This window comes from Varroa destructor, unplaced genomic scaffold, assembly GCF_002443255.2.
Source record: "Varroa destructor unplaced genomic scaffold, Vdes_3.0 BEIS01000002.1, whole genome shotgun sequence".
NCBI lineage: Eukaryota > Metazoa > Arthropoda > Arachnida > Mesostigmata > Varroidae > Varroa > Varroa destructor.
In genome coordinates this window covers 24,982,523-24,996,797 of record NW_019211455.1, presented here as the reverse complement: position 1 = coordinate 24,996,797, position 14,275 = coordinate 24,982,523, and the positions used below count along the sequence as shown (strand labels likewise).

General features: G+C 39.2%; 1 long non-coding RNA gene across 1 annotated transcript in view; it reads right to left on the bottom strand.

Annotated features, from left to right (window-relative positions):
- The window catches only part of LOC147757569 (uncharacterized), a 157,956-nt gene that overhangs the window by 1,264 nt on the left and 142,417 nt on the right, over positions 1–14,275 (bottom strand). The gene's annotated exons all lie outside the window — the stretch shown is intronic.

Sequence of the window (14,275 nt, the reverse complement as noted above, 5' to 3'; positions counted from 1 at the left end):
GCATATGTTAAAAGCTAGACTTGGATTTATCGCAAAGCTTTTTTCGCAGCAGCAATTATCTGTTAACCTCCTGGTCGTTGTGCCTATTAAGTTGCCAATGGAAGGGGCAAAAATAGATTCAAGTAGTACACCCTAGAGAATTTTATTAAATCGCGTCCTCGTTTTGAATTTCTGTTTACTGTATATATAAATCTATGGAAATTATATATATAGTTTAGAAAAATTAAATGTTTAGCAATGAAAAATGAAATATCGTAAGAGAAAAAAATATATATATATATATATTTAATTCAATAGGAATTGAAAAGGTAATATCAAAATTCACCGGATCACCACACCACAAGCGCTTCGATATCTGCTCAAAATGTCTGCTTAATGCGTTAGCCGCGCTTGATACGTACATATAAATCCTTATTGTTACTTTGAATGGAGCTCAATAATCCGCCTTCTGCCCTGATTAGCAAATTTTTTTTTAAGATTCTGTTGATTTTAACCTTACACTCATTATAAAAAATGCCGCTTAAACAACTAGATATAAGTAACTTTTCATCAATTTTTCCGCGGCGTGATCTACCTTATTTTGCAAATATTAATGGCATAAGTTTAGTAAATACCTCTGTAAAGCCTTGGGCTGAATTTACAAATCATCATTCCAGCGGCAATCTCACTATTGTATCAGTACACTTATTCGTTTAGTGGTATCCGATTGACGTTCCAGGATTTTCTTTCAAGATCAACTTACTTATAAAGTAAATGAAAAGTTCACAGCGAAATTTGGGGGGCTACACACTCTGCAGCCGTAACACGCAAACAAGGCGCCGCTTGCGCAAAACGACAAATCTTTCCATGTAATTGTTTACCTTTGTCATCGTTTTGCTTTTCAGCAATCTTTTGTCGTCAACATTTTGTCCCTTTCTCAGTTTCACTTTTTCAAAGCGAAGAAACTCTCACCTGTCTCAACATCCTCCGACAACAAGGCCGCCCGCACCTGACCGGCAATCCAGGATCTTTACTTCTTTTGGCATTGTTTTCCCATTTAGCTAATAGTGATTGTACAGGCTGAGGCTATAGCCGGTGCCTTGTGGGAGCGTCCCCTGCATAACGGAACTATAGTCGATCGGTCGGCTGAGAGTAGCACATCGTCCATCGAAGAGCCGTACCCATGCACGTACTCACATACACGCGCGCACACAAATGCTCAAACAATTGCACGCCAATCTGCACGAGCGTATGGCACCTACAGTCAATGAGCAAATGGTCTGCCGCCGTATTGCTAAACAAAGCCTACCTGATGCTCAAGCCGCTTCGAAAAGGCTGCAAGGCTACCATTACCACACATACACTAGAATGGCGATAAGGGTCGAACCGCGTCGTACCATTGCAATTCCCCAAAGAGTGAAGATAAATTGTTATTAAGTGTTGTCCATCGATTTCATAAAGGGAGCACGCACAAGGGACCGAGCGTTGCTGCCTGCAACCGGCTTATTCCAAAATCCAGCCCGTCATGTTACAATGCAATATTTTGAAAGGAGCCCTCTTTGGTCATTCCTTCGAATTCGTATACTCTACCTTGCTTCATCTACATTTCTGTATTTCTTTATCGATTGGCTTTCGACTAAATACAATAAGAACGTATACTGTTTAGTATAGCTTACTATATTGCTATAGTGATACATACATACTTATGCACGTTTCGAGAATGGTGTACGTGCGTGCAGTAATGGTTTTGTTGTTACCGGCGCCTTAGGGATAATACGCGACGCGTAATAACGGAAGATAAAGTTAGCATTCAAACAGCTTTTTGTTCCTCACCCCAGCTGAACCCGTAGCGGATCAATAGACATCATTTCCGACGAAAGGAAATAGCGGATGACGTCACATACGGAGAGGAGCTGTTTATATAGATTCATTAGACATTTGGTACGTCTGTTGACTGCCGTAGTCGGCTGGTACGGATTTGACGCTGACCGTCGGCTACCATGGATGCTGCTGGATGATTTTAAATCTTCCTATATCGCAAAACGGTCCAACAAGCCGCACTTATTGTCACCAATAGCTCCTCCCGTCAAATATATGTTGGTATGCTTAGATGATGATTATTATTTTTATTATCACCATCGTATTACGAGAGGCAGACGAAAAATAGTGGGTAGCGTCTACGACCATGACCATCGTAATTATCATGGGCTTTAGGAAGAAGTCGATGTAATCGGTTGAACATTTTCATCCTTAATGTTTAAGTTGGGCGTTTGTGTTAGAGTCGTACACCTAAGTTCATTGTGAGATTTTCGCTGTGACCCCAATTGGTATCAGAGTGCGGGTGCTGTGAATAGAAAGGCCCAATATTGGAAAAATGACGAAAAGTTATTTCCGTTTCTCTGCACCACAACGAAATTCCGAAAAAAAAAAAAAAGCTAGCGTCGATTTAGGTATACTCAAATCTGGCGTACATTTCATAGCAGGTCTATGCTAGACTAACAAAATTCTGTATAGGTGCACAACGATTTTATAATAAATGAACGAACACGATCCGTCGCGTGAATGTGTGTACATATATTTAGTTAATACTTGGAACTGGTTCTTCCTCACATCAAGGGGTTTTCCGAGAAAAAGAGGGAGATAGTAATATATGATAAGCGCGTGAGCTTCTAATCGATAGTTTCGAAAATCGGTCCGTCTTTAAATATTCAGTAAAAAGGAGAGTGTGAATGTGTCCTGATAATTTTTTATTATGGAAAAAAACTTAAATGTTCAAGACTTCCGTGGTTAGATCCTGGACAGTTGGCTAAAATCCCATAGTTGGAATTGAAGTTTTTATGTATAAAATTGATTCTTGGCTAGAAAACTTCATATCTATAAAATTGTTTTTTATCGATTTGACGCCCAGGAGTAAAACTATGTTCCCGCTGGTTGATTAAAGTGTCATAGGAACGTATCCAACTTTCTCTTTGCAACTTCGCAAGATAAAGGCCAATTTCCAGCTTTTCCGCAGATAAGTGACCTGGATCAAACCGACTACTTACGCTCACTCTTTTTCTCCATATTGCTTGAGGACTTACTTGATTGAAAAAAGAACAAAAAGGTTAGTTAAGTTATTCTGTATCCGGACGGCTTACGGGTATACGAGTCAAGTTTCAGGCAATGAACTTCAGAAGGAGAGGCAAGATGATGGCCACTGATACCTTTTACTCAACCGAATCGCGTCTCACCTACCCTACTCGGTTTCTTTACTCAAGCTCGTTTATCTCCGTTAACGACAGAAGTTTTCGGGAGATGCAGAAAGGCTATTACGCCTACATGGGCGATTAAATCGCCTTATCGTTTGTTTCTTGCAGCCTCGAATGACTATATGGCGACAACGCTCGGTTTCTTAGTAGAGCACTGGAATCAAACCATCTCGCGTATCTCTTAGCCGATTCGTTACGATTGTCCGAAGACATGCATCGCCACTCCGAGTTCCCATCACTTGAAGACCAATCTTATGAACTGGATGAAAAAAATCAGGAACAGGTCTTTCATCTGGTTTGATGATGGGTTTAGGTGCTCCCGCTGTGGGAAAAACAATCCTAGATATCATACCGCTCGTTGTCTGCTGGCACTATCTTTAGGACACCCAACAAGTAGCTCAAATTAAGATTTTAGGAACTCGACTGGTGCATTCCATATGATGTAACGTATTTTAATAGCCTCATAATCATTGTGATACTTATGATGACTGTTGACCTGAAATCTTTAATTACTGTCAGCAAAGGTGAATACAAAGAATTTCATTTTAATTGCCCTGTGTTCGCAACTCCATATCAATAACCATAAATATCCCATAAGGCATAACGTAGTAAAAAGGTATTGCCCTTTGGCGAGTCTTTCGCAGGCACAATTGCGTGATTTTTTGAGCAGGTACAAATTTATATTCTTTTTGTATCATTACCGCTTAGTCTTATGCAGCTGTAAAGGTTTCACGAAAGTCAAAAATACAGAAGAATTTTTGCCTCTAAATTTCAGCATTTAGCCACCTGGCCAAACATACGACAGAATAGCTACATATGTGAGCTATACATTGCCTTCCACATTTCTATCCTTGAGAGAATAATTACATTATATATATATATATATATGCAGATGATCCATGACCATATACATGTGTTTACATCAGGTAAGTAAAAATAGGACTATATTTCCTGGAAAAATCTATTCTTGTTTCGCACTAAAGGGCCAACACCACTTGTGGGCACCAAGGGTTGTATATCATGCGAATAGATATTGTTATGTTTGCGTTCTCACCAGACCCTTCTTTGCGTAACAACATGTCGCCTATCTCACAAAGTGTTTACTACTTTTATTCTAGGATGCTGAAATATATTTATAGTCACTTGTTTTGCTCCTGAGGTAACCTTTCCCAGCATTTTTCCCAGATATGATTATGATAAATTGATATGACTCGGCCTGCCTTTTTTGCCTTAACGAAAAGTTATTGATTTCTATCTTTTCTTTCAAGCTTGCTACTGGAGAATTCCCTAAGGAAAACTTTCATCACCCAAGGTATTGCTTTTGTCAACTCACGTCGTCTTGTTCCTTCTGTTTAGAAGACCTCGTACGGCTGAAAACGTGTAAGCAACATAACTCATGCTTGAGGATCGCTGTGATCCTGAGGAAGTTTTCGAAGGAAAAAGACATTTTACAGGAGCTATATTAACTGATATTTGGGTTCAAAAATGCTCACAGCAAAGATTGTGCTGTGAAGAGCCTCATTTGGAAGATCCGTCAACAATTATCTAAGGCAAGCCTTAATGAACCCACTGCGTTACGACAGACAACGAGACGTGCATATGCAGGTATAGCGTAATGACAAAAATTCAAATGTCTGCGCGGCAAACATATTATAACGAACCAGTGAATTGTAAACTTATGGTTTTACTTTCATTAACGAGTACTCTCAGAACGTTTAAAAAGATTGCACAGCGTGATCTGTCAAAATAAATCCAAAAAACTTTGGATGAACGCATTGTAAACTTTTCACTGCGATCATGCGCCGGTTCACACGTCGCGTGGCGTTTTTTACACCAGACGCTTATACCAATATTGCCCCGACCGCTGTAGCCAGTGGGAGTTTCCTTCAAGGTTTTTTTTCTTGACAAAGTTATAAATTTCAAGCTAAAACTTCTTTAAAATTTTCGGACGATCAATAAAAAACGAAGGCAAAGTTGAGGTCTTTCCTAACTAAATGTAAAAACCGTTTTAACGTCTGGAAAAACACAGAGGCAGGTTGAAAAAAAATTAAGGTGCAAGACAATTGAGGCATATATGATTTGGCACCGAACCGATACATTCCGTCCCAGTGTGGCATCTCTCTTAAAGCCAAGATAATTCGCTAGTGAGATCTGCAACGTCATAATGGTAGCGTAAAACGCGACGCGTACATAAGAGTTGGCCGGAAAACTTTCCAGAATATATTTTCTAGAATTAAAAAGCGTTCTGGTTTTCTGTCAGCACCAAACGATTTTAGTCGCTTAAAAAGGAATTGCCTTAAGTGTAACACGTTCATTCAGATTCCATTTATAAGAAACGAGCTGTATGGGCACGGTTAATAGATTGTCAGATAAAAGTTGTCAGTTAAACGTCTAAGAGTGTGGTCTGCTCGTTTACGATATATCGGATTAAATACAAGTTCATGCAGAGTTGGTCTAAAGTTAACAAAGTATTTCCGGTTCTAAGGTACAGCATCAACTACTGACGCACGCGTATCAAGTAGATAAAAACATCTAAATTATGACCTTTCACATCTCAACAGCAGGTCAGGAAAAAGAATGTCCTTTTTTATATAGCGTAGCATATAAAACCTACATAGAACTGTTCTAGTAATCTAATGCTGTAGAAAACATTTGTGGATGGTTGGATTTTTACTGCTTTCAGTGCTTTTTCAGTGCTTAAAGAACATCTTGTTAATGATCGTGTTTCAACCATGCAACGTTTCAAATAATGTTAAGTTATATTGACGAGTTTCAGTGAGAGATTATACTACATAGCAGTCGTAGTGCTGCAGAATGTAGGGCCGTCAATGTTGTATAAACGCAATATTTGATACATGAAAGGATTTTGTAAAATAGGTGCATATGTATCAGTATAGACATGCACGTGTCGGTCACCAGTTTTGTTAACTTCGGTGTGACCTTAGTTCGCGCCTGCATGCTGGGACACATGGTCAGCTATAATAAGCATTTTTGGACGTTTTGCCTTCGCTAGTAAGGCCGTGAATATTGCAAATTGCAGAATTTGTCTTGCATTAGTCGCACGCGTCCGAAATTTCTCACCTATTGTGCACATATGAAATGAATAAGCTACCTATGGAGCATGCAGTAGTATATAGAGGATATATTTTCCACCACATCGAACAGTCGAAACACCCTTTGGATGTTAGTATTAACATGGTATAAAAAACACATTCAGTATTCAAAAATAGTTATTCTTCTAATTCTAGCTTTAATTAAAATTGGAGCATAATTATTTTATTGAAAATCTATTCATAGATAGCGATGATCCATGTTCAAAAAAAAAAAAGCGAACTAACCAATAAAGTAGAACATCCTGCCTTTGTGAAGATCCTGCAACCCCTCACTGATAGATTTCCTATCTACTATACTTGTCCTATATCGGCATTAATTCCTATCCTGCGAAGTAATGCTCATCTTCGCGAAGCAGATAATATAAAAACCATATCCAGGACGTTTAGGATAATTTTGGATTATAAAGGTTGAATCATATAACAACCATTGATGTATATATATATATATATATATATATATATATACACATCGAATACACACCAATAACTTGAATGTAATCACGCGTCAGGCAATACTGGTGTGTATAAACACAGTTTTGTAAGTGTCGTTCAAGTATTCTATATGTAGAAAACCCCGACGGAAGTGAATTTTGAGCTGACAGTGGGCCTAGAGTCCCAGAAATTCAGTGGCCCAAAGCAGCCAATCTCAAAGAGGCAAGCCGGTGGAGACCACATAGACGACTCAAACGACGATTGATATTCTGCTCTGCAAAACGGCCGTTAATTTTAAAATTTCTATATAAAAAATTGAAGTTGCCAAAAATATTTTTTTGAGCCTTTTTTGAGCTCTTTAGATCTAAACCTAATTCAAGGTCCTGCGATTTACTCCAAATAATTTTTTTCTATTTGTATAAGGTGTAGGGAAAATATCAAAAGTTTAGATTGTCGATTTCAACCAAGCTTTTAGTCGCGCTAGGAGTAAATTGCGAAATCCAATAATGGTTTACCTTTGTTAAAATTGAGAAAAAAACGCGTTGCTTTGCGCCATGACAAGTTTATTGACTTGTCCATAAAAGAGTTAGCTTTCGTCTCGTCACAGAAGGGCACATGCCCTTTGCAATCGACTGCCCGCCTTGATTTGAATGGACTACCCTGTAGTGTTTCGAGTTTTATATCCTATATCACCGTTAGGCATTGCACCAAACGGCTGGCTGGTCCCACCGTACACGGGCTCGAACCTAGACCATAGCGTGTCGCTAGAACTTGTGTGCAAGGGGATGGTCATCTATACCGGGTTGCCGAAAAAGTACTGACTATTTTTAAGCTAAAATATTTTTTTCATTTTGTAATATAACATTACCAAACTAAATATTCGCCATTTTTTTTTTACCTATAAGGCTCCGTTATTTGCTTGCTTGGTATGGTTTAACTTGTAAGTAAGATAATGATACTCTGACACTGCAAGATTTGGGCTATATGGCGAATGCAATAAGATCTGTCATCGAAGTTCTCCTAATCTTCGCCGGGTAGCTAATCATGTCTGTGATCTAGCATTGTCATTGATGAAAGATGGGGCCGTCTTATTCGCTAGGTTTATTCGACCTCTTCAGTGGTTCACTGTCATCTGGTTCGTCGCTAATAGTACAGATCCGGATCAATCTTTTGACCGAGATCTGTCCGATCCCATTAAACGCATTGTATCGCTCTCTTTGATATCAATCTATGCTTCGACGCAGACCGTGGAATAAATTTTTTTATTTGTAGACTTCTTTTTTTTTATATGATCCATTTTTCATCACTCGTTACGGGCCGCTTTAGAAATGCCTCGATTCGTGGGGTTTCGCGGGTAGAACTACGATCGTGTACACTATTTTCCGTACATTAAACCCTTCTCGAAGCCTGCTTTCTTCAAATGGCGTAAAACTGTCTGGTAATTGACATTTAGTTATTAGGCGATATGATGGCTACTCACGTGTCTGTACTGCGTAACTCCTACAACAGTTCTGCCCCCTCTTTCCGTAATTGGTGGACCACTACGGAGAGCATCAGTCGGTTCTCAAAACAAAAGTGACAATCTTATCTTCATCGCCGATCTATATCATAAGTGGCACCAATTTTTTATGGGTCTAGGTAGCATTTATGCTTCTATCGTAATCAACTGTAAAATAAAATGAATATTGGCAGACATTTAAGGCGTTCTATCTTAAGTTATTTTTGTCGAAGACATATACCAATCGTTTTCAAATTTCCGACAATCTTCCCCTCTCATGAAATTTTACGTATATGTTATGGTTGTATATGCTAGACGCAATGCGCCCGAAAAATTTACTGTCGTCGAGCTAGCTGAAGGACGATAATAAAAGTAGAAATAATTTCAGGGGTGAGCTATTTTTACTGCGATGAAACACGGGTTTAATAATCGTGCGGTACTAAAAGACCTTTTGAGTGGTGAAACTAAGAGTTTGTAGCCGAGCATGTATGTTGCGTTGATATGTTTTTCCGTTCAATTGGGTTTTTTTCACTCGATTATCTCTGCATTGGCCATAGTCGTATATTAGCAGAGCTCCTACGAACTCTAGAAAACTGACAGACCGAGTCATCTCTGCTCAGCATTCCGACCTTATTTAGCTTATAACATAATACAAATACTAATTCAAATATAATTGTACACGCAGATACCGCTGCATACGTGCACAAAACAGTAATAGCACCTGCTGAATATTAACACTGCCTTCCGACTTTACCTCTAATCACATTTCTTCATTTATTCGGCACCTGTTAGTAGGACAATGTAGAAGCAAAAAACAGTAGAACTCATTTATCTGTGAGTATTTTTATCTTATTATTATTATTATTAATTTTACCTAATGTTCTTTTTCGGATCGTCGGAATCATAAGCAACGGGACGTTATCGACACGCCTACCTTCGTAGAGCCACAACAGGTTAGCCTGCTCCGACAACACCTAGTAGATCACTGAACATTTTCTGTGCCATTCTTTCATTATTTTATACTCTAGAACAGATTATGGATAGGTACTTGTGAATCTTGATTCGATCACCGAGTGATCGTTTCATCAAAAGACAAACAGCAAACACAACCCGTTAGTTGGATCGCGTTCGTTCATATTGTACGGCGGGTAACAAAGCAGAGCTATGATATATGTTTAGACCGATCATTAGCCTTAAGCATTGTTAGGACTTACTTTTCGTTCTTAGACGTTAGGCTCTTTAGTAACATTTATACTGTCTTACTTAACTGAATGTAATCATATTGGTAGGTCCCAATGGACAAATAAATATCTCAACGTACGCGCGTCAGCTAGACATCGGGTACTGTTTAGCAAATAATTATCGACTTCTCTCGATACCGGAATATGGTATCGCGACAGACTTGATTAAATTAACAGAACTCCTTTCCTCTTGAGAGCATTCTGCGTCCATACGTTGATGTGGCTCATCGTGCAAACGTGCTATATCATATCGCGACCTGTCGTATCATTAGCGAGGCCATATTTTAGCTTGAACAGTCGACGCCATAATGATTGCTTTAATTACGTGCAAAGTAACAATCATTTTGTACAAGAAGAGCGTCATATAAGCGTACCCTCGTCATCATGCAAACTCTGTATTCGATATAAACAGTGGCTGAGGTTTCTAGATAGAGTATCTATTATGCAAACATAAGTTGCTACTATTATATGTACTTGCTCAAAAGTTCGGCATAGGTCCGAGTCAGATCCTGACCTATTATGTACTCTATGGAGAGCGACAGCTGGTACCTAACTTTAAATCTTATGGTGTTTGAACAAGGACGATAAGAACGCAGCTTGCTTACGACGATCTTGCGGACCTAATTGATAGCACTAAGAGCAAGGGATGTAGAGAACAGCGAAAGTCGGGGGTGCAAAACGAAGACAACCCGGTAAGGCGAGCGAACGGGATATGGACCCGCAGCGCTGGCAAGAATTACCCACTATAAATCTATTCTACGAAGGAAAGTGTGAGTAGGGTTATCTAGTTCGTCTAATTACCAGCCCAGACCACACTAGAAGAAGTTAAGAGGGGCTATACCAGCAGTCAGTCTAGCAAGCAAATAGACGGTAAGATTGGACAACATAGAAAGTCAGACCTACGCATTGCATTACGCAGAGCACTATTAAAGATTTTGCAATACTTCGATGCATGCATGTACACACAGCCAGAAAATGTGTGGATCTTGTTTCTCGTGTGGGAAACTACCGCAGAGGATACACTAAGATATGAGAGCGGAAAACGCTGTTATAAACAATCTTCCCTATGAATGTGTGTGTATGTATGTATCGGTTTGAGTTTCCTGGGCCATTTACAGCTCAATGTACTACAACAGAATTCATCTATGCACATTGTGTGTTCTTAGAAGTGCACCAGATTGTATACACGTTTCTATAAATACATAGTATCAAAACATTGCTTTTTTATCGGGCGCAAGCTTGCTACGATCAATCCGAATTCGAACAGACTTTGTCGGTCTGTTTGTCATAACAGGCGTATCCTTTGTGTTAAAAAGAATCAGTTCTGATTAGAAGCAAACCCCCCGAACTCGTTATAGCGCAGAGCTGTATCTTTCGCAACCATCGGCTATTATCCGATTTGTTCGGAACCTTCTACTAGATCATAAACGCCCTTTCTTTTTAGCCGAAATTGAAAGTCTACGTTATTGCTGATTTCCATGCAGCTTTCCAAAAGTTCGAACAATTTTTCCGTGAGACTAAGCCAGAGGTTCTTGATGGAGTTGAGATTCAAATGACTCAAAATTTATGAAAAAAAGCAATTTCTACTCATACTTTTTATCGTTTAGATACATGTTACCTGCTGCTTTCAAGAGGAATGTATCCGTTGTCAGTTTAGTCACACAGATAAGTTCTGATGATTAGTCCTTCTGTGTTTCTTTGCACTTTTCAGACCATTTGGCCGTTTTGAATCATTGGCATTTTGAACCTGTTGGTCTGCTTTCGGCTCAGAACTTGATTCCCTTGTATTCCTTAACAAATCTATACATATAATATCGCCTGACGCCAGTTAAAGATAAACGGCTTTTGGCGGATTGGAGGACGAGCGTTTTTTCGAAAATTACTCATCAACAGATTAAGTTTCAACTTGAAGCTGCACTCGGGTGGAAAACGGAAACTATGTTTAATAAACATTAACGTAAACGATGAAAATCGTCGCGTAGACAAAACATTTCGTGAAGATTAAATACAGTTTCAGTAAAAAAAAAAAAAAAAAAACCCTAAAAGAGTAGAAGATTACAAGTTATATGAATTGTATTGCTGCCTAATATTTTCGATTGTACCGTACGATTTTCTAACGTACTTTAAAGTGTCCTCCTTAAAAAAACTTTGTTGTTAGATATTTGATAACGTGATTAATGAAAAGTGCAATGGCGTGTCCCGACGAAAGTACATAAGAGTGAAAGAGCTGCACCCGAATAAGTAAAAAAAAATTAGACAAAATTTTAGATGCTAGCAAACAATTTTTTCCAACGTTGCTGTATTTTTTAGATTTACAGCGGTGACCTCTTGCGGTTCGCATAGTAATCACTACAGTCAGATGCTGTGACGTATAGCGCGTCAGTTCTATGCGATCGGAATCAGCTGCTACATTGCAATCTAACTTATGTCTCTTCTAACTGAAGCCAAGCACGCCATTTTTTTGGGCGCGTTTTTTAGCAGGCGCTGCGTCGGGTGCCGTGTGGCACGGCAGACATCTTGTTTTAAAACCGTTACAGCTGTTTAGCTGGCGGCAATTCGCGTGACTAGGGCCCTTAGATATGCGCTTGTTACTGAAGTAGAGAATGCTTTATGAAGATAGGACGATCACGCTCGCATTAGCTGCATGAACTGCCACAAAACGTCGAGCGTAGACTGTGGAAAATACTGGAATAATAAAGTTTAATAATAATAATGAAAATAATGAAACGTTCCACTTATGCAGGACTAAATAATATTGGTAATATGTTAACAGGCCTTTTTTTTCTATAAAGCTAAGGGTTTAGGCTTCCAGACTTCTCATCTGTGTCTTATTACTAATTCACCGACAGTTTGTTATTTAAATTAACATAACACAATTTACTGACTAAGATCGATATGCCATTTTTGTATCGCGGCAAATCGCTTACTCATAGGTTGGCTTAACGCGACGGCAACGGGAGCTATTCTCGTTCGCAGTACCGCTCAAACTGACTTGGTGAAGGTTACGAGGTCGTCTAGAACGATACTAAAAATAGAGTTATCCGTGACCATGTAACGCGTGTTTTCGCTTTTAAAAGCCAAATGCAGAAATATTTGGTTTATTATTCCCAATATATATATATATATATATATATATATATATATATATATATATATATTAAGTATGCTATTTTAAAGATTACAAGCCTAGGTATATATATATATATATGTATATTCTGTTTCTGTAAGTCTGTTGTACCTAGGCTCGTAACATTTAAAATAGCATACTTAAAGCAATTGCTTTGATATGAATTTTGGCCGGCAACTAGGGCTTCATCCGAGGAGGCGCTTCGTTGTCGAGTTTTGGTAATTAAATATAGAAATAATTTCTAAGGACAATCTTTCTCTCATAGACGGCAACGCTAATTGGAACAAATATACTTTTTTAGGACGCTTTTCTTAAACACCGTATAGGATTGCTAATTTAATGGATAAGTGTTCTTTGGCCGACGTATCTATGATTCATTCCTTAAATAAATGGGACGAACTTGTCGCTTATTGGCTGCTCTACGAAGCTATTTTTATAGCTAAATTTTAACGTTTTACACATCAGTCTCTCTGTGTTTCGAGTTTTACGTCCGCTATCGCCCAGAGGCGTTATTGCATTAGACAAACGGCTGGCCAATGTCATCTATCTCTTTCTGTAGGCAAACCTTTTAAGAGCACACAACTTACTAGGCACCAACTTACCTCGTCTGCCGGCCAAGCAGTCAATAACAAGGCCACCATAACCATCTGACTATTCTGATAAGAACTCTTTGGCACTCCAGTCAAATGGGTAAGCTAGCCTTCACCACGTAAAAAAAACGTGTTCTCGTACCTCAAATGTGACAACCTTCAAGTTCTACGAGTTAATAAACATATATAAAGTTTGAGTAAAAGCTTCCTAACATCAAACATTTTAGCAACCGCTTCTGGCTCTTATATATATTAAGGTCTGAATGCGCCTTTATAGCTATCATCCGATGCACGTATACGGAGGATATATACGTATAAGTGCCTTGTAGGAATAGGCAGTTTCCTCCCCGTGTAAGTTTTTTTCCATTGAGATCTTTTATTTTATTTCCTTAATAATTCTATGATACATACAGACGTATCCGCACATATGTTTGTAGCCAGACTTGGGCACACAGCCCTCAGTCAGTCTTCCCACACGTTTGCCGGTGCAGCGTGGTCGTTCCTTATACTATGGCGCCGAACCTGCAGTTTCGGAATCATCAGCGCACTGCAGCGGGCTTAAGGCAGGAGGAAAATTGATAAACGAATAAAAAATAAAAGCGCAAAAGGATTATGTGTAGGTTTTTCTCCATCTTGCCTCAGTCAATCGCTTGGCCCGGTAAAAATTTCCGCCGTCCCAAGCTTCACTCCACAAAGTGTATAAATGAACCAGCCTGCAACAAACGGTCTATCCAGGCAAATTTTAGCATGTTCCATTGGATGTGTGCGTGTGAATGTATGCATACAACTGTGTGTTATTTATCGGTAAAGAAAAGGAGCAGGAAAATTTACGGGAGAATAAAATCTCCATCGCCCTCGTCCTCGTCCAGTATGCTTCTTCCGGTCCTGCTGGAAGTCTCGGGTACGACGCAGACAATGGTTGCTGCCGTCCTGGGCGTTGTCGCCACGTTACGCGACGGCCTTCGTTGTAGTCACACTTTGTGATCCAACGACCCCGGCCACAGCCGTATTTGTCAGTCACCGTATGTAAAGAACGGTGAACCGAAG